General features: G+C 42.9%; 1 non-coding gene across 1 annotated transcript; it reads left to right on the top strand.

The window, feature by feature from the left end:
* Positions 1 to 10,639: 10,639 nt before the first annotated feature.
* On the top strand, positions 10,640 to 10,714 carry Trnap-cgg. The gene has a single exon. It is a non-coding gene; the product is annotated as a tRNA-Pro (tRNA).
* The last annotated feature ends 14,665 nt before the right edge of the window (positions 10,715 to 25,379 follow it).

The following is a 25,379-nucleotide window of genomic DNA, read 5'->3' as shown; positions in this document are numbered from 1 at the left end:
AGTCGCACATTACCAGAAGCAGAAATATCTTACTCTGTGTCAGAATTGGAAAATTTAGCGGTAATATGGGCAAAGCAAGATGAAGGTGGAAAGATAAGTAAATGGTATCAGGAGTACAAGGGCGTTTTGCTTCATAGGAAAAATCTGATCAATGGTATGTGTGTATTCCTGAAGATTATATCGATGAATTATCAGACACACATGAAGTATGGGGACACTACGGAGTGAGTAAATGTGCTGAAAAAATTGCGACACTTTGTTATTTTCCAAATTTGAGAAGACGAGTCCTACAGGTATTAAGAAAGTGTGCAGTATGTCAAAATTCACAACATTCAAAAGTGTCAAAATATGCTGAGCTACACCCAATACTCACAAAAAACCCTCTAGATACAGTATTCCTGGACATAGCTGGTCCATATCCGAGAAATAAAGGAGGAGTAAAACACGTAGTAGCACTATACGACAGTTTCTCGAAACATGTGAAAATGTATGCCTTAAAAATGCAACAGCCACAAATATCAGAAGAAGAGGTGAGGGAGACTATTTGAGAAGAGTAGGTAAACCAAACGTACTACTAACTGATAATGCTTCATATTTCGTTGGGCAAAAATGGAAACAATTTACGACCTCTCAGGGCATAAAGCACATATTAGTAAGCTTTTTTCACCCAGAAGCAAGTCGAGTTAACCGAGTCTTTAAAGAATTTAACCGGTTTATTAGGACATACACACTACACAAACACACCTGATGGGTAGAATACGTAACTCCTTTCATGGATGGATAGAATACGTAGCTCCTTTCACGCAAGTTGTCAATAACCTTCCACATTCTTCAACAGGTTTCACACCTAGTGAATTGATGACCCAGACAAAGCAAACGAATGAGTGGGAGTCGCCAATACCAAAGGTACCCACTACAGAAATGACACTGCAAGATAAACAAGCCATAGTTACTTTAGGAAACAGGGCCGAGTATAGAAGGAAAATTTATAACAAGAAACTGAATCGTGTTACATAATTCTTTGAAGGGCAACGAGTCCTCTTACGGACGCACCCTAAATAGACAAAAATTGGTAAACTGAATAAGAAGTGGCAATTACTCTACTCAGGATCAAATGTAATTTCTAAAATACCATACCCTGTGACGTATAGATTAGCCTATGAGAAAACAGGAAGAGAAAAGGGTCACTACCCTCACACGGATATAAAAGCCTTTATAGAACAATGAAGCTAGGTAACATTTTTTCTATTACAAGATAACTGTACAAAGTGTACATAACTCTAAGTCTAATTTTTCTTCTGGAGTATATTTTAGGCTCGAGTAATGTGTATAAGTATAAGTATTTCTTTTGATTTGTACACGTAGGAATAAAAATTAGCAGTAATAAGAAGTAGCACACTGCTTCATGCGAAGCGAATGTATAAACAGAGTTAGCTTATGGCTCAGCGATCCGCGCTCAACAATACACGCTGACGTCAGTAGTAGGAAAGCAGGCATTAGCCTGTACGCATGGGCGACAGACTGGCTGAAGGCGCAACCAAAATAGAGATGCTATGTGCACTTAACCTAAATATAAAGTAAGCGGAAATACTACGGAAATTCATCTACTGTCCAAGAACTAAGGAACCTATTACTCTATGTACACAGAAATCTAATTAAATACTAAGCTACGTACAACAATATTTACAACCAAAATGAAACATTATGAAAAAACTATACGACACGTGTAAGATAAGGGCTAACGACAAAATACCGTGAGAAATGTCAAATAATTTTCTTTGCAGGGTCAATAATCATAATGGGTAACAGAATAAACGGAAGTCTATGAAATGAAGCAAAGTATGGAAATATCTGCGGACGTATGTAATGACCAAATGTATCACTGGCCATCGAGCTACGAAATGCAATTAGTTTTAAGTTATTTTCTTTCAGCGACTGGTGCATCGTCACGGGGCAGAAGAGAATGACGTCGAGAGTAGCAGGTACCAAATAAAGAAACGGGCCGCACCTCGAGTAATCAATTTAGTTATAAAGATATCTACAATACGATGGTCATAAGGCAAATGAAAAAAAATGTAATATGCATCGTCGCAGTATGTTTACGCGACAACTGTCACTACCTATTCACTGCAGAGTACACATAATCATTTAAGCAGAAGGTCTTACAAAACCCAATTAATTTTTATCGAGTTGAATAATGACAGTTCCAGGTATTTAAGAAAGATAAGTCTACGATGGTGAAAACATGAGATTTCACACTAAGCTACACGCGAATTGAAGTATACAGTATCAAAACATGAAGAAACAACATGACACTTTGTCAATGATTAGTCGGTATACATTATTTTAGTGAACTAAAGTTCCTTAGCAACTAATTCATGACTGTACAAGTAACATTTCCTCATAAATCCTTGAACCAGTAGATGAGTATTTCACTTCTTCCCTTCCAAACAAAGGAGGCGGCGCCAAACGTAGTTAGGCCAGCAATGCGCGATGTTTTAGTCCTATTTCCAATGTTCTTTTCTCTCCCTCCTCTAACTACGAAAGAAATGAGCTCCCATAAGTGATAAAAGCCTATCAATGAAATGAAGCAGAAATGTATCATATGATTGTATAGTGTTATAAAAATGTGATATGAAACTAATTTGTATCGTGATGTGATCAAAGATGAGTTGAAGCAAACAAACAAACTGCAGTTAATGAAAAATTTTATGACGTTGTAAAATTTAAGAAATTTATGTTCATAATATAACTAATGGATGGAATTTCAGCCACAGGTATAAGCTATCATCTTATGTATATTGTAACTCAAGACTTGTATGGATTTTCATTGAAAACCAAACTCTATATGAAGAAATGAACTTGAAGGACAAGTAGTTTATACAATGTATTAGACGGCTATATGTGTCTTTTAACAAGTGCAAGTTCAAGTGTGGTGACATGAACATGCATGTGCAACGAAATGAGTATCGTGGCTCACAACGCTTGATACATGGAAAAGAGAACTAAAGTTGTTCGAGCAGGTACTCACCTCATCGACGGATGCTGATGGTCAGGGTTCTCTCGGCTGAAAATGCGAGTACGACGGGTAGTAAAAATGGAGATCTTCTGCCACCGCGTCGGATTTTGAACAATAAGCACACACTCACTGCACCCAGCATAAAGACAAACGCCACCGCAGTTCTTCGAAACGTGGCACTCTGGTGAAAGTGTGACACTCAATGTGACATCAACACCAAGAAAACGTGCGCACGCACGTGCAACGGTTGCATACAGCATGTAGACCGTTGGCAACTAGTTCAGCTCGAGCGCCAGCATGAACCCACAAGCTAGAATGAAACAAACTGGACATTATTGTTAAGGCGCTAAATTCAAATATGTAATGGGCTCACATATTTGTACGTAATATTTTAATTTCTTGTAAATTTTTTGACGTAGAACAAACTGACATGTCCATTCAATAAAATAAAATAAAATAAAATAAGCCGACATTAAGTGTCATCGGCAATTGTAAGCAAACAAACAACAACACTGTACGTCTCCATAACATGTGGACGTACAGTTTGGGGGTAATTGTACAGGAACAAGAGAAAAGACCCCCAGAATGCCGCTGAGTTAGTATTTAATTGCCGACAAAACAAGGATGAAATACCAATTAAACATAAAAGGGCAGAGACAAAAAATAAGAAGGCACAGACAAAGGAAGACATTTTTTCCCATTCACTTTTCATTATATAGCTATTTCTTTCTTAGTGGAGACGGTTGAGCTTCTTTTCTCGAAAGAGAAGGATGTGCATTTGTAGAGAAAAAGTACTGCAGTCTAAGTATATTTAAATGTGCGTGAATAATACAATATAGAAGACCAATATAAAGCATTTCTATTTATGGAAGTGTGTAAAGTGATTTTTTGTGTAATTACGACAAGCGTCAGTGCCCACGGAGTCCTTTAGCTGCCTAAATCTTCACCAAAATTGTAAGGAAGCCCGATGCACAACCAGACATTTTTAAACAAATTCAATTCATATTCAATCAATTAATTATTAATTCATTAATTTTTTTAAATGTATTACAATAACTGTTAACGCATTTATACCACTGTGAGACAAGGAATATCTTAATGCAAAGATGTTTGTGATTACCTAAGGAACTATGATTGTACCTAGGCCCTCACGTCTTCGTCTGAAGCAAATCAGCGGCCATGTATGTCTTTCTTCAGGAAAATCGCATAGGGAGAGATTGGGACTGTATGGACGATCTGTAAGACCTCCCAAATGAGACTTCTGTAGCATAGTCAAAACAGCCTTGGCAACATGTCCTATTTCACGCATTCTTCATCTAAACCTGATCAAAAGGCGAAACCACCAGTGATGTCTTACCTTGCACCTTTATCTCCTATTATCCCACTGAAACAGAGAGAGCTTCTGCAGTTGATCTGTTTTTTTTCCTCTTCCAAGAACTGAAGGTCACTATTATCTTTAGGTCGCAGTTGAATTCACTTTCAAGTTTGTATCATTTATGTCATTGAGGAGGGCTACTCGTCAGTCTGTTGTACAAGCATTTCCGATTCCACAGTTTGTGTAAAATTTTTCGTGTTATTAAGTAATCTTTGATAAAGGTCCACAGCTCAGATCAGTCGTTTGGAACCGTGCTCTGCATAGTATAAGGATAAAGAGGATTTACATTTCATTGTACTATCCAGCATGTAATCATCTGAATGTGTCATGACACAGATTGATAAATTATGTAGACATTACTGCTCATACATACGTCTAGTTGAAGAAATCATAGCTGAACCGCCAAACAATTCGATATCCTTGCAACTAGTTTTAGTTCTAAAAGATGAGGTTCCACCAGATAAGATGCTGGTGATTGCACTGCTATCAGCTTCCAGTAGGTTAAGACACGTTTACATAGTACGATTACCGGAGGAAAACATCAGAAAGGCTGTCGAGAGATGCAGGAAAAGTGATAAAAGAAAGAGGTCAGCAAAGCCGTCCAGAGTAGCTGTGAAGGTACTAATAAAGCCACATAAACGATTCAGCCAATGGTACTCACTACTATTTAAATTCTTTCCAGTGTACTTCAAATGGTTCAAATAGCTCTGAGCACTATGGGACTTAACTTCTGAGGTCATCAGTCCCCTAGAACTTAGAACTACTTAAACCTCACTAACCTAAGGACACCACACACATCCATGACCGAGGCAGGATTCGAACCTGCGACCGTAGCGGTCGCGCGGTTCCAGACTAAAGCGCCTAGAACCGCTCGGCCACCTCGGCCGGCCCAGTGTACTTAAATCCTTATAGAGTGAAACATGTAGAGCATATGAACGCAGCGGAAGTCGAGACTCTTAGGAGCAAGACAAGAGACTCTAGGACTACGTTTATTGTGTTATAGATTTTACCTAATGTGACATTTTCAGATCAATGAAACTATGGAAATAATTTGGTTGTCGTATCTTTATGATCAAGTAAGGAATTCTGTAGATACTTTTGGAAGTGTGGGGGATGAAAATACAATAGAAGAAGATGAGACGAAATGGAGAAAATATTGGCACTATGTAGAGTGGTATCAAGAGGACTTTGAATGATTGTGAAATAAGATTGATTATTATTAAATTTTTTTACTTGAGTAATTTTTCTTCTGTATTTATGAATGATTTTATATATGTATATGATTTTACTCCGGCGCTTGCGGTCTTTGAGAATTTCTATGTTGATCTGATGCATGTCCCCCTGGACCTCCTTTAGTCATTCCGTGCTGAATTTACTCTTTGTTACAATGTCGAGTAGTTTGTTTGCTGTTCTGGTGTTCTCCGTCCTGTAGGTGTGTGTGTGGAACTTTGCTCGTCGTTTCCTAATTTCTGCGATTATTGTGTTGGTGTTTTGTAGAGTTCGTTCTGAGGTCTCTTCATCCAAATGCAGTTGTTGTTGATTGCTCCGTAAATCATCCTAAGAATTTTTCGTTCCTGTTTTTCTATTTCCCTAATTTTGGAGTGACCGCCAATTACCATTGTTTCAGCTGCGTATGTTGCTTCTGGAAGAATCACAGTCTTGTAATTTCTCAATTTTGCGTCTGTCGAACTGCATTTGTTGTAATTTTTATGCCTTTTGCAGCTCGCTAATCCTTTGTTCATTGGTGATTCTGTTTAGTCCTGATGACTGTATAGTTTCGCCAAGATATTGAAAGTGGCTGACTTGTGTGATGTTACCGTGTTTCGCGATTAGTGGGGACTTAATTTATGGCCGTCTTTCCATATGCTGTTTTTTTTCATACGAAATTCGCAATTCAGGTTTCCGTGCAGCTTCATGAATCGCTTCTGTACAGGGTGTGGTAGATAAGTAATGAGACTCAGTCTAGAAAAACAAATTTATTGATCCAATTTGTACAAAACGTTAATATTCTTCAAAGTACTCGCCTTGGGCGTCGACACAACGTTGCCAGCGCGTTTTCCAAGCTTCATAGGCCCCACTGTAATCCGTTTGAGTTATCCCAGTTAGTGCCTTCGTGACAGCACGTTGGATGTTCGGAATATCGTCGAAACGATGACCCTTCAGGCATCTTTTGACCTTCGGAAATAGGAAGAAATCAGGAGGACTCAAGTCAGGGCTGTATGGTGGCTGTGGCAAAACTTCAACTCCAATTCGGGTCAAGTAGGAGGTCACGAGGAACGCTGTGTGCGCCGGAGCGTTGTCGTGGTGGAGACGCCAGTGTTGAGCAAGGTCCTGTCGCTTCCGTTTGACAGCTCTGTGCAATCGCTGAAGGACTTCTTTGTAGAATTCGGCATTGACAGTCTTCCCCTGAGGGACAAACTCTTTATGAATTAACCCCCGCTTGTCGAAAAACACAATCAGCATTGTCTTGATGCGGGACTTTGACATTCTTGCTTTCTTCGGTCGCGGGGATACCGGTGTGTGCCACTCCGAGCTCTGGGCTTTCGTCTCCGGGTCGTACTGGAATGTCCACGATTCGTCGCCTGTTACTACGTTGTCTAAAAAGTGTGGATTATTTTCCAAATCATTCGACATCTCACGGCAAACGTTCACTCGTTGTTGCTTTTGTTCTGCGGTGAGCACTCGGGGAACCAATTTTGCGCAAACTTTCCTCATCATCAAATCTTGCGTAACAATTTGGTGAACCGTAAATTTATTCACAGAGACCTCATCGGCGATCATTTTGAGACTTAAACGACGGTCGGAGTCCAGGAGTTCTTTCACTTTGGCCACCGTTTCATCCACACGACTCGTTGAAGGGCGTCCAGATCGTTCCATGTCTTCAACGGATTCCCTCCCGTTTTTAAATTCATTAAACCACCGGAACACTTGAGCTCTTGATAGGGAGTCTTCTTTGTAGGCCTCCGTAATCATAGCAAAAGTTTCCGAAGCAGTTTTGCCCAAGCGAAAGCAAAATTTGATTGCATACCGCTGTTCTATCGAGCGATCCATCTTCAGCGTTTTCACAAGTGTCACGGGTACACAAACAACGTAATACGCGAAGCTCGACCCTCACTGCACCAGAGCTCCGACGCGACTGCGAACCGGTTCTATTGTTAGCTCAGATCCCCCACCACGTGACGTACAGGTGGAGACCGTCCTGCGAGCGACTGGGGCGCCGCGCGGCGGCCAGTCTCATTACTTATCTACCACACCCTGTACTGTTCTTCGTGATAATCGCAATATCGTCGCGAAGGCAAGGCATATTAGTTTAATAGGATTTTATTTTCTGATAGCAATTTCGATGATCTTTATTAACTTCAAAGGGTTCCGATATATCACCCAAGAATTTTATTTTGAAAGTTGTTCTTGTAAGTGTCCGTTCTATTATTTTCCGGGTCTTTCTGTCGATTCAGAATTCTTCCATGGTTTTAAAGAGGATTTTGCGGTCTATTGAGCCATAAGCTTTCCTGTAATCAATGAATGTAATTACTGCATTCCTGTATTTTCTCATTTGTAGTGTCGCCTTAAGGCTCCAGATCTGTTCCGCATATGACCGCCCCTTTCTGAATTCGGCCTGGTATTCATCAAGTAGTGGATTCGCCTGGGGTTCTATTCTGTTTAGAAGTGCCTTGGAGATGATTTTGTACGCCACTGGGAGCAGGGAGATTCGTCTGCAGTTGTTGATGTCGGTCTTGTCACCGTTTTTATGTAACGGGTGGATCAGAGCGCTTTTCCAGTCTTCTGGTATTTCCTCCGTCTCACATATGTCTGAGATTAGGCGATGAAGTTTCTGTGTCGGTGTGGGATCGTTCAGTTTCCAGAGTGCTGCCATAATCCCATATTCTCCTGGTGCTTTGCTGTTCTTGAGCTGCTTGATTATCGCGGTAATTTCTGCGAGATCCAGGGTTTTTGAGTCCGGGTGTATGAGTACCGGGACTGTGAAGTTAAGTTTTTCCTGTGGTGGTTCACAGTTAAGAAGGGAGTAGAAACACTAGGCTAATTTTGCAGTTGTTTTTCGAGTTGATTTCCAACGAGCAGTCCGGTCTTTTGAAGCACAGACTGACAGACTGGGTGCTTGGTATCCCTAGAGATTTTCTCTAAACGTGTCGTAGAAATTTCTTGTATTATTTTTGTTGAAATCCTGTTGGAATTAGCGGAGTCCATTGTTTTCATACCCTCGTTTTTCTTTTCGAATCACCTTCGCAGTCTGTTTTCCTCGGTTTTGTGGTTGTTGAATTTTTTCCAGGCTGTTATTCGGTTGTCTATTGCCTGATCACAGACTGTGTTCCAACAGCGGTGTTTTCTGATGCGAGGGAGTTGTCCTAGTTTCATGGTTTCGTGAATTTTCCATGTCAGTTTCTTCCAGTCTGTCGATTTTTTTCTGATTAATTTGTTTGATGATTCGTGCTTTGTAGAGTTTCAGGTATTCCGGATCTGGCTTCATGTTCATGGCAGGATATTTTTTCTTTCCATTGGGTTGAAAATTTGTCTTTATTTGTAGGAGATGATGGACTGATTCGAAAGCGCCTTTGCGAGGTCTGACGTTTAGAATTTCTTTCATAATAGCGACATGGTCAATTTGGTATTCGCCCTGCCTCACACTGGGCGATCTCCATGTGGTTAGTTTGTGTGTAGGTTTTTGAAATTGGATGCTCATAAGTTTAAGTCCAAAGTTCCTGCAGAAGTTAATAAGTTTCCCACCGTTCTTGTTGGTACGTTTGTGTTTGGTATAAGTGCCCGCTATATCTCTGAATTTTCTCCTTTTTCCTAGCTGTGCGTTAAAATCGCCCAATAGGATTTTCACATGGTACCTTGGTAATTTGTTGGTTTCTTCTTCTAGAGTTTCCCAGAAATTATCCACGGCTTCAGGGTCGGTTTTGTTATGTTGATTTGTAAGGGCATGTACATTGATTAATGTGTAAGCTTTATTAGCTGATTTTACTGACAGTAATGAGATTCTTTCATTGGGAGAAGTGAAACTGATCACTGAGTCGAATGCTGAGTTGTGTACAACGAATCCACTTCCCAGGAGTGGTAGTTTGTCTCTAACGTTTACTTCAGGTTTGCTCGTGTAGATTCTGAATTTCTCTGTGTTGAAGTGTCCTTCGTTAGTAAATCTGGTCTTTTGGAGTGCGGTGATTTTTATGTCAAATTTTTCCCGGGCATTGGTGACATCTTTTAATTTGCCTGTTTTGGTAAGAGTGTTCACATTAACCATGCCATTAAAATTCTTACGTTTAGTCTTGAGAGTTTTAAGAGTTCGTGAGAAGCTCCTATTCTTTCCCGCATGGTGTCCCTGATCCCCCAGAATCCGTGATAAGGTAAGTCCAGTCTATCGACTGGTGCCAGGGGTAGTAATACAATGATCGCCTCTTCTATCATCCTTGAATTTCAGTTTCACATGTGTACGACTCGATCTTTAAGTTCGAGAAGACTTGAGTGCAGCCACCTTAGTTAGTGGAATAGACGCTGACCAGTGGCTCTTGGATCCCATACAGACGCAAGTGGGTTTGTGATGTTTGTTAGTCTTTGGTCCACCCTGGGTATTTCATTTCCCTAGTACCACCTATGTTTAGGAGGTTTCCCCTATCCGCCACCTGGGGAAGCGCCCGATGGGGTATGCCATTTATTTCATTTTGTATGTAGACTTATGTTTGCTCCACCAATGAATACTACATTGTGACTTATTGTTTTCCTTGGCAATACATTACAGAGGGAAACACGTAATGATTATAATTTCAGGAAGGGAGGAGAATTTTGGATGGGAGAAATAATAAATGTAAAAAGTTTACTAACCTGACTTTCTTTTACAGTGCAGTATTATCGAGAGGGGAGCGCTATCTTGAAGTTAAAAGAAGAATCTGTGCAAATCTGTCTATATCCTATCTAATTTTGTGATGATGCATTGTTTGTTTCACTTTTGGAATTATTCTGTACGTGAAAAAGATTTAGTAGGGAGAAGAGGTGTCCAATGGATTAAAGTAAAAGAACTGTAGATGGTAATGTAAATATGTGTTCCCAGAATGAGATTTTCACTCTGCAGCGGAGTGTGCGCTGATTTGAAACTTCCTGGCAGATTAAAACTGTGTGCCGGGCCGAGACTCGAACTCGGGACCTTTGCCTTTCTCGGGCAAGTGCTCTACCACAAGGTAGGAGACGCGGTACTGGCAGAAGTAAAGCTGTGAGGGCGGGGCGTGAGTCGTGCTTGGGTAGCTCAGTTGGTAGAGCACTTGCCCGCGGAAGGCAAAGGTCCCGAGTTCGAGTCTCGGCCCGGGACACAGTTTTAATCTGCCAGGAAGTTTCGTTAAATATGTGTTGTTTGAGGCTTTCCCGACGGACTAGTTGTAAATATGGTTTTCGGTCGAGATGTCGAATGTTGTTGTGAAACTTCCTCAATATTTCATCGATGCAACTGACCGACATCTTCAGGTTTGGCGAACACACTACTGAGGCTGTTACCGAAGTCTCCTATTTATGGCAGTCTGAGAAGAAAGTGCACTGGCGCGGACACGCCGAATTCGGTGACCAATAGCGCGGAACTCCTGATCGGTAGCGTCAGCCTGTTCAACGTATTGGTCACTGAATGAAAGGTAAGTCGAGGTGAGCACGTGCTTAAACAGATCGACAGGTTCCTATTACAGTTTCTCACCAATGAGCAACAGCGAATCCTGCAATGGTGCTCGAGTGAAAAGTGAGAACACGTCGAAACTAAAGAGAATATCTGATCGTGCAAGTCGCAAGTTCTTGAGCCATCGAACAAAATGTTCTGATTTGCGAACTTGATGCTCAAATTTTTCTACTAAAGAGCCAGATTATATGTTGGTGCCCCAACATTACTAATAATTGGTCGAAGAGACGCCGTATCTTTATGAATGTTAGTTAATCTGTATAATCTGTGAGGAACAGCTGCATGTGTACGAAGTCTCTTGTGCACAACATTAGAGATCGAGCTTTTCTTAAAAAGCTCTAAAGTTCTACGTTGTATTTTCGTTGACGGGTCCTTGTTTAGAAGGCGATATGCAGAGTCGTCCAATAAATGGATCATCTTGCTTGTAAATGGTTGCAAGTAACCATATTTGGTATTATTGTAGAAATGAAGTCTGAATTGTGGTTAATTCAGATTTTATGTGACAGTAATGAGCTATGTGTAGTGGGCAGAAAAGTAAGTCAAAGGAATTTTGTGTCATGTTTCTATGTGATACGATGCCTATGTACCAGCTACTCATGGATTTTGTTTATCTTTATCTTGGCTTTAGTATGTACAAAAAACATTGTGTTTTACTGTTAAGGTATTCGTCAAATACAAAAAGTGGGATAACTAGTTGTGTCTAAAATAGGACATCAAAGGTTGGGAGTCGATGATGAAAACATACAGATTCCTTAGTATGTACGCACATCATTGTGTTGGTTGTTCTTTCTCTGCGTTGAACAGTCTTCTCTCAAACACGTCACATAATTTTCTACCTGACGCTTTCTGCGTGGTCGTATAGCTGTTGTTAATAGTCTGAAAATGACTTAAATACTGATGTAATATTGTTCAGCACACCATCTTCAATCACCAATAGAAATATCAGCATTTATACCCGTTACATCCCATATATATGCCTAGATGTGGCATTTGGATCAGGCCACATAAGACTGACCTTCATGGAGTGTGCAGAGGACACTGACACTGCCGAGCAAAATGGCACTCATCCAATACCAGTACTGTGAGCATTTGACTATCCTGATAAGGTGCTAGCTGCATGATGGGCAAGGAAGATGAGACCCTGGATCCCTCTAACTACTTCAGCAAGTTTGCAGTACTTACGACATGTCAAGAGCTGTAAGAAAACAGTGGTATGGGAAAAAAGTTCCGCACTTCAAAAGCTTTTCCTGATTTATTCTAGACCACTACAGTTAACACATATCCGACATAAGGGGAAACAGCTATGTGTGTTTGTCCCTGTGTGCGTAGAACTGAGACAAGACATGGTGCAGTGCAATGTGAAACATTTTTTTATCCAGTCCAGTCCTCAGAACGAGATGTTTTGTTTATTACAGATTTTTGAGTTAATTTTAGAGAACACTCATGTAGGAAATGTAAAAATAACTTGGCGTTTACGGTGCGAATTTACACTCCTGGAAATGGAAAAAAGAACACATTGACACCGGTGTGTCAGACCCACCATACTTGCTCCGGACACTGCGAGAGGGCTGTACAAGCAATGATCACACGCACGGCACAGCGGACACACCAGGAACCGCGGTGTTGGCCGTCGAATGGCGCTAGCTGCGCAGCATTTGTGCACCGCCGCCGTCAGTGTCAGCCAGTTTGCCGTGGCATACGGAGCTCCATCGCAGTCTTTAACACTGGTAGCATGCCGCGACAGCGTGGACGTGAACCGTATGTGCAGTTGACGGACTTTGAGCGAGGGCATATAGTGGGCATGCGGGAGGCCGGGTGGACGTACCGCCGAATTGCTCAACACGTGGGGCGTGAGGTCTCCACAGTACATCGATGTTGTCGCCAGTGGTCGGCGGAAGGTGCACGTGCCCGTCGACCTGGGACCGGACCGCAGCGACGCACGGATGCACGCCAAGACCGTAGGATCCTACGCAGTGCCGTAGGGGACCGCACCGCCACTTCCCAGCAAATTTGGGACACTGTTGCTCCTGGGGTATCGGCGAGGACCGTTCGCAACCGTCTCCATGAAGCTGGGCTACGGTCCCGCACACCGTTAGGCCGTCTTCCGCTCACGCCCCAACATCGTGCAGCCCGCCTCCAGTGGTGTCGCGACAGGCGTGAATGGAGGGACGAATGGAGACGTGTCGTCTTCAGCGATGAGAGTCGCTTCTGCCTTGGTGCCAATGATGGTCGTATGCGTGTTTGGCGCCGTGCAGGTGAGCGCCACAATCAGGACTGCATACGACCGAGGCACACAGGGCCAACACCCGGCATCATGGTGTGGGGAGCGATCTCCTACACTGGCCGTACACCACTGGTGATCGTCGAGGGGACACTGAATAGTGCACGGTACATCCAAACCGGCATCGAACCCATCATTCTACCATTCCTAGACCGGCAAGGGAACTTGCTGTTCCAACAGGACAATGCACGTCCGCATGTATCCCGTGCCACCCAACGTGCTCTAGAAGCTGTAAGTCAACTACCCTGGCCAGCAAGATCTCCGGATCTGTCCCCCATTGAGCATGTTTGGGACTGGATGAAGCGTCGTCTCACGCGGTCTGCACGTCCAGCACGAACGCTGGTCCAACTGAGGCGCCAGGTGGAAATGGCATGGCAAGCCGTTCCACAGGACTACATCCAGCATCTCTACGATCGTCTCCATGGGAGAATAGCAGCCTGCATTGCTGCGAAAGGTGGATATACACTGTACTAGTGCCGACATTGTGCATGCTCTGTTGCCTGTGTCTATGTGCCTGTGGTTCTGTCAGTGTGATCATGTGATGTATCTGACCCCAGGAATGTGTCAATAAAGTTTCCCCTTCCTGGGACAATGAATTCACGGTGTTCTTATTTCAATTTCCAGGAGTGTAAATAAATTAGAACAAAAAAAAATGAAATAAACTTTAGAAAAACTACTTTTCCAGAGACAGGAAGAGAGCTTTCATATTTCATGTTGACAATTTATGTAAAAATCTGTATAACAAATTTGATTAAGCATTTCTGCTCATACTTTCCCAAAGTTTATGGGACAGGAATTAAATAAATATCATACAATCACCATTACTGACATACAGCGATAATTTCAGACATTCCTTATTATTAAGTGATGTGAGAATAGTGAGGGAAGCTAACTCAGAAAACAACAGGTGAAAACGATTTCTGCATTCCACTTGCATCCCTAAAGTCGTTATTTCTTGACGAGCGCTACTGAGGACATTGAATGAATGTAGATTGCTGTAACGCACCCTGCAAACCACTGGAATTGCAGTCCAAGCGATTCTTTACACAGAACGCCCAGCTGTAACAAATATTCTCGAACACCCCTGCAATTTCCCGTAGCTAAGTTATCCCAGGATAACACTGGAATCTAGCTCTTTTCAAACTTGCGTTACAAACTGTTACTAAATTCCTTAGTGTATGGTAAATTTTACACATGGTAAGGAACTGAGAAAATGGAAACAAATGTCGTCCAACCAATTCAGAACAATTGTTTTCTTGAGAAAGTATATGCAGATAAAGACATAAAATAATATCAGAAGGGATTATGTAGAACCTTTTTATTTTACCCACTGTCTTTTGTTTTCTTTCTGTGTAACAAATGAAGTCAAAACGACTATTTTTTCTCCTTTAATAGAGCTGAAATTTTTGCTGTTGTAAATGTTTCTTAATTGAAATGGTTCCCTGTACTTATTATTATTTATGCACACAGTAGTTTTTTTTCTTTTAACAGGCATTATAAAATCTAAATTATCTTTAGCTTTCATGTATTTGACCTCTTTTGTGAAAGAAACATTGTTAGGGAAAATCTCCAAATCTTCAAGCGTCCTTCGCAGTATGAAGTTTGCACTCTGCAACGGAGTGTGCGCTGATATGAAACGTCCTGGCAAATGAAAACTGAGAGCCGGATCGAGACTCGAACTCGGGAACTATGCCTTTCGCGGGCAAGTGCTCTAACAACTGAGCTATCCAAGCACGACTCCCCATCCGTCCTCACAGCTTTACGTCCGCCAGTACCTCGTTTGGAGTGTATAGGAGACTAGGTATTGGCGGAAGTAAAGCTGTGAGGATTGGTCGAGAGTCGTGCTTGGGCAGCTCAGTTGCAGAGCACTTGCCAGCGAAAGGCAAAGATCCTGAGTTCGAGTCTCGGTCCGCCACACAATTTTAGTCTGTGGGTGAGTTTCATCCTTCGCAGTCTCTCACGAAACCAAGGCCGACATTAAAATAACGATGGACGCACAAACGCACAAAATCCACTACTACAGCGTGTAAACGCGGCGAGAACAGGTTAACTTCCGAAGCCACTCTCCCCGCAGCAGCTGTAGCCGCAGAAATATCCTTCTGGTTATCCTTGATGTTGACAGTCTATTCCGCTCCGTTCCATTTCCTTGAAGGTCTGTGGGTATGCCGCCATTTGATATGCACTGCGGAATGTTTTGGCGTTCTGTGGCGTCGCGAGCGAATCGACCTTGAGTCCTCCATTCAGTTCAACGTCTGCGTTCATCTGTCGAGCAGCATACAAAACGTCTCCAGAAACGTTCACTGTCTACACTTAGAATGTGTCATGAATGGAAATATAATAAAGTCTAGTGAACTCAAAAAAATGGCTCTGAGCACTATGGGACTTAACATCTATGGTCATCAGTCCCCTAGAACTTAGAACTACTTAAATCTAACTAACCTAAGGACATCACACAACACCCAGTCATCACGAGGCAGAGAAAATCCCTGACCCCGCCGGGAATCGAACCCGGGAACCCGGGCGCGGGAAGCGAGAACGCTACCTCACGACCACGAGCTGCGGACTAGTGAACTCATGTTCGCACTTTTCCTTACTGGGGAAAGTGGGTCTCTCCGCCCTTTGGGCTGTGATTCAATGTCTTTATCCCCGATTTAATCAATAACATTTACATTCAATATCTATTTATTGTCAAGGGCGAATGTTTGTTCGAGCAAGGTTGCTATGTCCCGTCGTTCCTGTTTCTGTCCAGGACTTAAACACGGAGTGCCTCCACCACAAAGAGATTCTTAAATAATTTGTTAGAATTCGGAATGCTGAGAGAAATAGAATCTCTGTGGTTTCAGTAACTTCTTCGCATTTCACATGGTGGGGTTATTTAAGAGAACCTGTCATAAGTTTTTACATTTTGGTCATTTATTGATATCTTACTGCCTTGCTGGTTGAACCATCATTCGACTACCACGAAAATGATTAAACCAACAAGAAAGTGCACTATGGTACACTGTTAACTCCACTTAAAGCACCGCAGATCTCTGTACCCCAAAGTGATACCAGTGCCAAGTTCAAGCATGCAGAACTTAAAAAGCGAGCTCACTATGAGTGAAACGAAACTTTCCCAATTCGACTAGAACAATTTACATAAATTTCGCTTTCGTTGTGTCGTGTTGTGAACTTCCAGATTATAAGAGCCTCATAGTTTGGACACAGAAGGTGTGTGTACGCTGTATTGCAGCAGCATTCGTATTCTCCTGGCCCTCTCCTGGTTCCTAACATGTAGCACCATTTAGCTTTGCGCTATTTGAGCAAAAGAATCCGGACACACCTGCTAGATATCAAGACAGCCAGACCCGCCAGTATGAAAGGACCCAGGGAGTATCGTGTTGTCAATAGATCAAGCAAAATGGGTCGGCCTGGAGAGCTCAATGACTTCGTATGTGGACCAGTCATTGGATGTCACGTGAGTAACAAATCAATCACGGGCATTTCGAGCCTTTTGAAGCTGACCAGGTCGACTGTTGGTGATGTGGTTTTGAAGCCGAAACCAAGACTACGCATTTTTCAAATAACTTCCGGGAATTCAGCCAGGTAACACTTTCAGCGACCGCCGATGTTTCGGCGGGAGAACACCCCGCCATTTTCAAGGCAAACTGCAACGGACAGGCGACGTACATGCAAATTTAAATCCTCGGTTCTCGGACTGAAGCAGGAAAGATAAAACACACACTGAACACTAGTGCCACCAACGATGACCAAAGTCAGAGCTATCGATAGTGAGACTACGAATTCGCAGGTGAGGTAGCTGACTTTGGTCATCTTTGGTGGCACTAGTGTCCAGTGCGTGTGTTATCTTTCCTGCTCTAGTCCGAGAACCGAGGTTTTAAATTTGCATGTACGTCGCCTGTCCGTTGCAGTTTGTCTTGAAAATGGCGGGGTGTTCTCCCGTCGAAATATCGGCTGTCACTGAAAGTGTTACCTGGCTGAATTCCCGGAAGTTATTTGAAAGTTGTATACGCCAGGAGAAACTCAGATCTCACAAGACTACGCAGACTGCTTATGTTGACAGACAGACAGGGACGTCTAGCATTGCGGAGGCTGGTTGTCAACAAATCGCATAAAATCAGCAGCAGGTATCACTCGTGTGCTCAAACTGTTATCAGCAGTCAAGCTAGCACGATGACTGAGTCTATGGAGCTAAAAAGAAAGGGCTGTAATGGTCGAACAGCTCCGTATAAGACACAAATTTCTAAAGGCACTGTCAAAGGATGCTTGTTGTGTTGTAAAGAGTGACGCCACTCGACAGTGGATGTTTGGAAACAAGTGATTTGTGAATGATGAATCACGCTGTACGCTGTGGGATTCCGACGGAGGTACGAGGGTGGGTTAAATGAAAACTTTAAATTTATAATAACAAATAGAAATTTCTCCCCGTTATCCTGTAAGTTGATAAGCAGAATGGCCTGTAGGTGGCAGCATAGTGCAGATACACACATACCGTCACAGTATCAGTATAAAGATGACCGCCCCACTTGCGACTTACACCAGGGAAGAACAGCGTTCTGTTATCCGGTTTTTGCGTAGTGAAGGTGTGAAACCTACTGAAATTCATCGACGAATGAAGGTTCAGTACGGTGATGCATGTTTGTCACAGCAGCAAGTCTACGAATGGAGTAGGAAGTTCGCAAATGGTGTGACTTCAGTGGAAGATGTTCCTCGCCCAGGTCAGGCACAATGAGTTGTGACTCCACAGAACATTGCAGCAGTTGAAGCCATAGTGAAGGAAAACCGCCGATTGACACTGAATGACATTGCAGCCTGTTTACAGATTAGTCATGGGTCAGCACACCACATTGTGCATGATGTGCTCCAGTTTCACAAAGTGTCTGCAAGATGGGTACCACGGCAGCTGACTCCTGAAATGAGAGAACGACATGTTGATGCTTGCGAAGAACTTCTTCGGGGCTTTGAACGAGAAGTTGATGGCTTCCTTGCAAGAATCGTTATGGAGACGAATCCTGGGTTCACTTCCACCAACCGGAAACGAAGAGAGCGAGCAAGGAAAGGCGCCATTCCTCATCACCAAAACCAAAGAAACTTTGAACAGTACCATCAGCAGGGAAGGTTATGCTGACTCTCTTTTGGGACGAAAAAGGCGTCATTTTGGAGCATTACATGCCTAGAGGGACCACTGTCACTAGTGCATCATACACAGATCTCCTAAAAGATCATCTGCACCCTGCAATCAAATCAAAGCGACGTGGATTGCTGTCAGGAGGTGTCCTTTTGCAACATGATAATGCAAGGCCCCATACTGCCCGTACAACAGTTGCAACAATCACAGACCCTCATTTTGAGTGTCTTCCTCATCCACCATACTCACCAGACCTTACCCCAAGTGATTTGCATATGTCTGGACCACTCAAAGACGCAATGGGAGGAAAGAAATTCCGTTCTGATGAAGAGATACGCCACACGGTGCATGAGTATTTGCGCGGACTAGCAAAAGAATTTTTTTTCTAAAGGAATTTATGCACTTTGTAAGCGCTGGAGGACTTGCATTGAGCGTGGGAGAGATTATGTTGAAAAATGATACAGTTTTGTACCACTTCTGCACAGTAAAAATATTTAAGGTTTTCATTTGACTCACCCTCGTATGTGTGTTTGGCGAAATCCTGGAGAACGTTACCTGCCGTCACTTGTTGAGCCAACAGCAAGTACGGAAGAGGTGGTGTTCAGGTTCAAATGGCTTTGAGCACTATGCGATTTAACTTCTGAGGTCATCAGTCGCATAGAACTTAGAACTGAAATAAAAATGAAATGGCGTGTAGCTAGGGCCTCCTGTCGGGTAGACCGTTCGCCTGGTGCAGATCTTTCGAGTTGACGCCACTTCGGCAACCTGCGCGTCGATGGGGATGAAATGATGATGATTAGGACAACACAACACCCAGTCCCTGAGCGGAGAATATCTCCGACTCAGCCGGGAATCGAACCCGGGCCCTGAGGATTGACATTCCGTCACGCTGACTACTCAGCTACCGGAGGCGGACAACTTAGAACTAATTAAACCTAACTAACCTAAGGACATCACACACATCCATGCCCGAGGCAGGATTCGAACTTGCGACCGTAGCGGTCGCTCGGCTCCAGACTGTAGCACCTAGAATCGCACGGCCAGGTGTTCAGGTATGAAGGTGTGTTTCATGGTTAGGCTCTGGTTCCCTTACTGTGTTTAAGAAAATGTTAGGTGCAGAAATATGTGAACACACGCACGGTAGAGAAACAGTTCGGAGATGATGATTGTTTCATAACGACAATGCACCCTGACGTAAAGCAGCGTCTCTGAGGGGATGGTTTGCGGACAAAAACATTCCTGAGATGGAGTGATCTGTCAAGAGTCCCGACCGGGACATCTTTGAGATGAGCTAGAATGTCGACATTGCTCCGGACAGCAGCGTCCAAAATCACTACTTTCACTGGCTTCGGCTCTTGAGGGAGTATGGGCTACTATCCCCCCTTCAGACATTCTGACACTTCATTGAACGTTTCCTCAGGCAGACTTGAAGACGTCATAAAGGCGATTGGTGGACAAGCCCCGTATTAATGTCTGTCAATAGGCACTCAAACACTTTTGATGAGACAGATTGTAATCAGACAGCCAGCAGAGCTCCCTGGAGTTGTCAGTGGAGAGCAGGGATCAGCCTGTGGCGCCTCACGCCTCCGGCTTCTGCTGCTTGATATTTTATATTTTCGGGACACAGCGAGGAGAAGGCCGCCAGGTGTGCCTCAACCCAGTACCTGTTTTTCTCGTTTTACGCGTCTCCGAAGTGACGCAGTTCCTGCCCTACCTCTCTGAGTGAGTGTAGCACGCAACTCTCATTTCACAGCAGCAATAGCAGCGAACAAACGAGACGCTCTGGCATTTCAAAGATACATTTGATTTGAAGTAATTCGACTCACGGGATATTCTGTGCGAAATAGTGCGGCATATTGGTCACAGCCCTGTCTGTTCTAAGAGTATTGGTTATTTAAAACTAAAACGGAAGGTTTTCACAACAACGGTACCAGCTACTAACAGAAACTGTATGTGTAAATAAATTTATATTTATATCAGCCGACATTTGAAGCTAATGTAAAGAAAAAGTAAACTGTTGGCCATGTGTGAGTGCAGCACAGAACTCTCATTTCACAACAGCAGTAGCAGCGAACAAATGAGACCCTCTGGTCTTTCAAAGATACATTTTATTTGAAGTAATTCGACTCACGGGATATTACCTTTCTGCGAGAAGTAGTGCGGCATATTGGTCACAGCCCTGTTTGTCCTAAGAGTATTGGTTATTTAAAACTGAAACGGAACGTTTTCACAATAACGGTACCAGCCACTAACAGAGACTGTATGTGTAAATAAATTTATATTTATATCGGCCTACATTTGATGGGCTTATTTCAGTAGTGGTACAAGTCCATTTTTGTTCATTCTGAGATACAGAGTCCTAAAGTTAAATGACGCTGTATCTCAGAATGAACAAAAATGGACTTGTACCACTATTGAAGTAAGCCCTTCATTTGAAGCTAATATAAAGAAAAAGTAAACTGTTGGCCATGGTCAAGCTTAATGCCATAGCGACATACTGGTACAAACGCTCCCATTTCATCTTCTTCTTTCTGCACACCCTAGTCTGATCTCGCTTCATACCTTACTGCAAAAAAATTCTTTTACAAGCATAGATAGATCCCGTTCCTTTGCATCTACACTCCCGCATCCAACTTCCTTCGTCAGATTCCTAACCCATTCTCACTCTGGACACCTATTAGTGGACATTAATACGGGGTGTGTGTCCAACTTTCGCCTTCATCACAGTTTGAACTCTGTTAGGGAGACTCTCAATGAAGTGTCTGAATGTATGTGAAGGGATGGCAGACAATTCTTCCTCAAGAGCCGAAACCAGAGAAGGTACTGGATGCTGGGGTCTGGAATTAAGTCTACTTTGTAACTCATCCGAAAGTTGTTCCATTGGATTCCGATCGGGAATCTGAACAGGCTGGTCTATTTCCGGATTGTCATTATCCACAAAGCATTCCCCCAGAGATGCTGCTTTGTGACGTACTGAATCGTCATTGTGATACTTACAGTCTTTGTCTCCGAAATGTTCCTTTGCTGTCTGCAATATACAATGCTATAAATTGTGCTCACACCCTTCCGCGTTTATCGTATTCCTAAGCGCAATAAGGAGACCAGAGCCTAACAGGGAAAACCACCCCCATACTATAACACCACATTCTTCGTACTTCACTGTTGGTACTACATGTAATGGCGAGTAATGTTCTCCAGGTATTCACCAAACCCATACCCTTCCGTCGGTTACGACAGGGTACAGAATGACTCATCACTAGTGGCGTCCCTCTTTACCCCACCTCAAGCGTCGCTTAGCAGTGGTTACAGAAATGTGTGACTTATGAGCCGCTGTTTTGCCACTGTGTCCCATTCTTTTTAACTGATTATGCACAGCCATTGCGGTAGCTGGACATCTAGAAGCAATTAGGAGCTCACGTGTAATGCCTTCTGGTCATTTCGTGCGATTTTTGGCAACCACCCTCAGCAATTCTGACGGTACCTGTCTGGCAGTACATGAGGTCTGGCTGGTCTTAGTTTAGTTGGGGTTGTTCTTTCGCGTCTCCACTTCACGATCACATCATCTACAGTCGACATGGACAGCTTCAGAAGGTTTTAAGTGTCCCTGATCGATTTTTTACTCACATCACATCCAGTGACTGGTCCGCATTCGAACTGACTAATCTGTCCTGACTGACTCTTTCCTCTGTTACTGCTTGTCTACTGAGAACATGTTAATCCCTGTCTCTCATGACATCTAGGGGTCAATTCCGCATTATATTGGAGTGTCCGGATACTTCTGATAAGACAATCTATATTTTTCCTACATTTTTCTGGATTGTCATGAATACTTGGTTGGACATTAGGAAATCTATTAAACTATGTAAGTAGGCTGTTTTTATATTGGGAACGCCATGTAGCGCTCTGTGTGAAAATCACTGGCTGTGCTGTGTGCAGTCTGTGGCTGGTTTGCATTGTTTGCTATTGTAGTGTTGGGCAGTTGGCTGTTAACAGCGCGTAGCGTTGCACAGATGGAGGTGAGCCGCCAGCAGTGGTGGATGTGAGGAGAGAAATGGCGGAGTTTTGAGAGCGGATGATCTGGACGTGTGTCCGTAAGAGACAGTAAATTTGTAAGACTGGATGTCATGAACTGCTATATATATGATGACTTTTGAACACTATTAAGGTAAATACATTGTTTGTTCTCTATCAAAATCTTTCATTTGCTAACTATGCCTATCAGTAGTTAGTGCCTTCAGTAGTTTGAATCTTTTATTTAGCTGACAGTAGTGGCGCTCGCTGTATTGCAGTAGTTCGAGTGACGAAGATTTTTGTGAGGTAAGTGATTTGTGAAAGGTATAGGTTAATGTTAGTCAGAGCCATTCTTTTGTAGGGATTATTGAAAGTCAGATTGCGTTGCGCTAAAAATACTTTGTGTCAGTTTCAGCACAGTCATTTATAATTTTTCTAAGGGGAGGTTTCATAACTATAATGAAAATTAGGTAGCAGCTCACCTGGTGTACATTAAATACCGATGTAAGAAGACTGGTTAACGAGTGTGAGGCCTTTAAGGACACTAAGCGAAATCCTAATGCTCGTCGTGGCCTTCTCCATTCAGTACATGAAGAGAAGCTCTCGGAAAAAAGGTTTTTGTGTATTATTTGAGTCCCCTTCCTTGTATGAAAAGTGGCAACAAATGCAAGCTCACCGACAAAGAATTAGTCACACCTATAGAAATCATTAGAAGCATTATTTTCTACTGAGTAATTCCGTCCCTGGACTTGATAACTCCTGAGTTTGGTTAGAAAGGCCGGCCGGTGTGGCCGAGAGGTTCTAGGCGCTGCAGTCTGGAACCGCGCGACCGCTACGGTCGCAGGTTCGACCCTGCCTCGGACATGGATGTGTGTGATGTCCTTAGGTTAGTTAGGTTTAAGTAGTTCTAACTTCTAGGGGACTGATGACCTCAGATGTTAAGTCCCATAGTGCTCAGAGTCATTTTTTTAGTTAGGAAGTGAGTCCACGAGTTCGTGCAAGTACGTCACATCCAGGTTAAGACACTGGCTGTGGATTTGATCGCGCAGTTCCACCAAATTGCGGGGATGCAGATGTCGGCGTTTTGCCCTCTTTTCCAACATATCTCACGGAGTTTCTATCGGGTCCAAGTCAGGTGATTTTGCAGGTCAGTCGAGATGTAATAGACCGAGTGAGGTGGCTCAGTGGTTAGCACACTGGACCCGCATTCGGGAGGACGACGGTTCAAACCCGCGCCCGGCCATGCTGATTTAGGTTTTCCGTGATTTACCTAAATGGCTTCAAGTAAATGCTGGGATGGTTCTTTTGAAAAAGCGCAGCCGATTTCCTTCTTTCTCCATCCTTTCCTAATGCGAGCTTGTGTTCCGTCTCTAATGACCTCTTTGTCGACGGGACGTTAAACACTAATCTCGTCCTCTCCTCGGGATGTAATAGGGTGGAGGAGTGTTCAGAAAACCAGTCACGTATTCTTCCAGCCTTATGACCTTTGTTGTACTCTTCTTTATGTGCCTGTGCGAGCAATGACCTCTCACGCGGTGACCGTCCCCAAACGTTCATTGCGTGAAGTTCCCGTCGTTGTTTCCTGTCGCGAAGTTCTCTCGCTAACTGGTTGGTACGGACCTTCATTCAGTGTATTTAGCAATTCCCGTCGGGGCTATGCTGTAAACACGTACAGTCAGAATACACACTGAAAAGTGGAAGTGAAGCGTTGAAATACATCGACCATCTGGAGTACGCAGACTGAGTACATGCGTCTACAGGACGGCAAAGACAGATTAACAACATCAGAAATCGCCACTGAAGACGCTTCAGAAATAAAAGAAGCGAAACGCTTGTAGCAAGAAAGTAGCGGATTTTCATTTAGTTACAAAGAATGAATACACCTCCATGAAAACGATTTCCGCTTTCCTGTCTACTACAACAGAGGTAATTGTGTGTTTCCGTGGATCGTGGTTGCAAGATTGACCTTAGCTAACATTTTTTATTTAACTTGACAAGCTTCATTTACTCTTTTGTTGTCATGGCAGTACTGTCGGCCCTAGTAGTGTTTTCCATTATAACTGTTACAGCTGCCAGAATGCTCTTTGTGTTTGCCTGGAATTATTTGGTCTCATTTTTTGTGTATGTTTGATTAGTTTCCATGTTTTATTGGAGTTTTTCAAATGCTTCAGTTGTCGTAGTAAAATTGCATCATCTTACCTGGCGGTGTGCACGCCAAGACGTCGGTGATACAGGCTAACTGCTTATTGTAAACTTGGTGCATTAGTGCATGTCTGGTAAATTCTTTTAGTGGCTGTAGAGTAAGTGATTCAAATTCTTGTTCTTGTGTTAAGCCTGACAGTAATAAACTTGTGTAAATGGTATTGTTTTCTGTAAAGAGCAGCACTTTCAAGTCAAATAAAATAATTTTGTTTCTTAGGGATACATGAGTTTTTAGCAGCAGTAATATTTCTGAAATAAGTAAGCAATGTGGAAATTTAGTGCAATTATTACGATTTCACCTTAAGCAATAAATTGAATGTGTTCCATACGCTTTAATAACACCACAGGTTCGGATATTTATTATTTTACGTAACACAGTTTGTCTGTTCTAAGCTCTGCAGCTGTTTTCTTAGGTTTATAATGTTTCAGCTGGCATGCAGAGAGAGAGAGACAGAGAGAGAGAGACAGACAGACAGAGAGAGAGAGAGAGAGAGAGAGAGAGAGAGAGAGAAAGGAAAATGCATGAACAGAAAGACAGAGAAGACAGGAAAGTGTATCAACAGAATGAGAGGTGAGAATGTTTTTATTTTATTTCGTGTACCCGCTTCCATTCTATTTAAGTCCTGTAAAATACTAGTAGTGCATGTAAAAGAGAACTTTACCATGTTCTCTGTACGTGACAATTCTGTGCTG

The sequence above is a fragment of the Schistocerca piceifrons genome, chromosome 5 (assembly GCF_021461385.2).
Source record: "Schistocerca piceifrons isolate TAMUIC-IGC-003096 chromosome 5, iqSchPice1.1, whole genome shotgun sequence".
NCBI lineage: Eukaryota > Metazoa > Arthropoda > Insecta > Orthoptera > Acrididae > Schistocerca > Schistocerca piceifrons.
The sequence above is the reverse complement of the archived record's forward strand: the minus strand, read 5'-3'. Positions and strand labels throughout refer to the sequence as shown.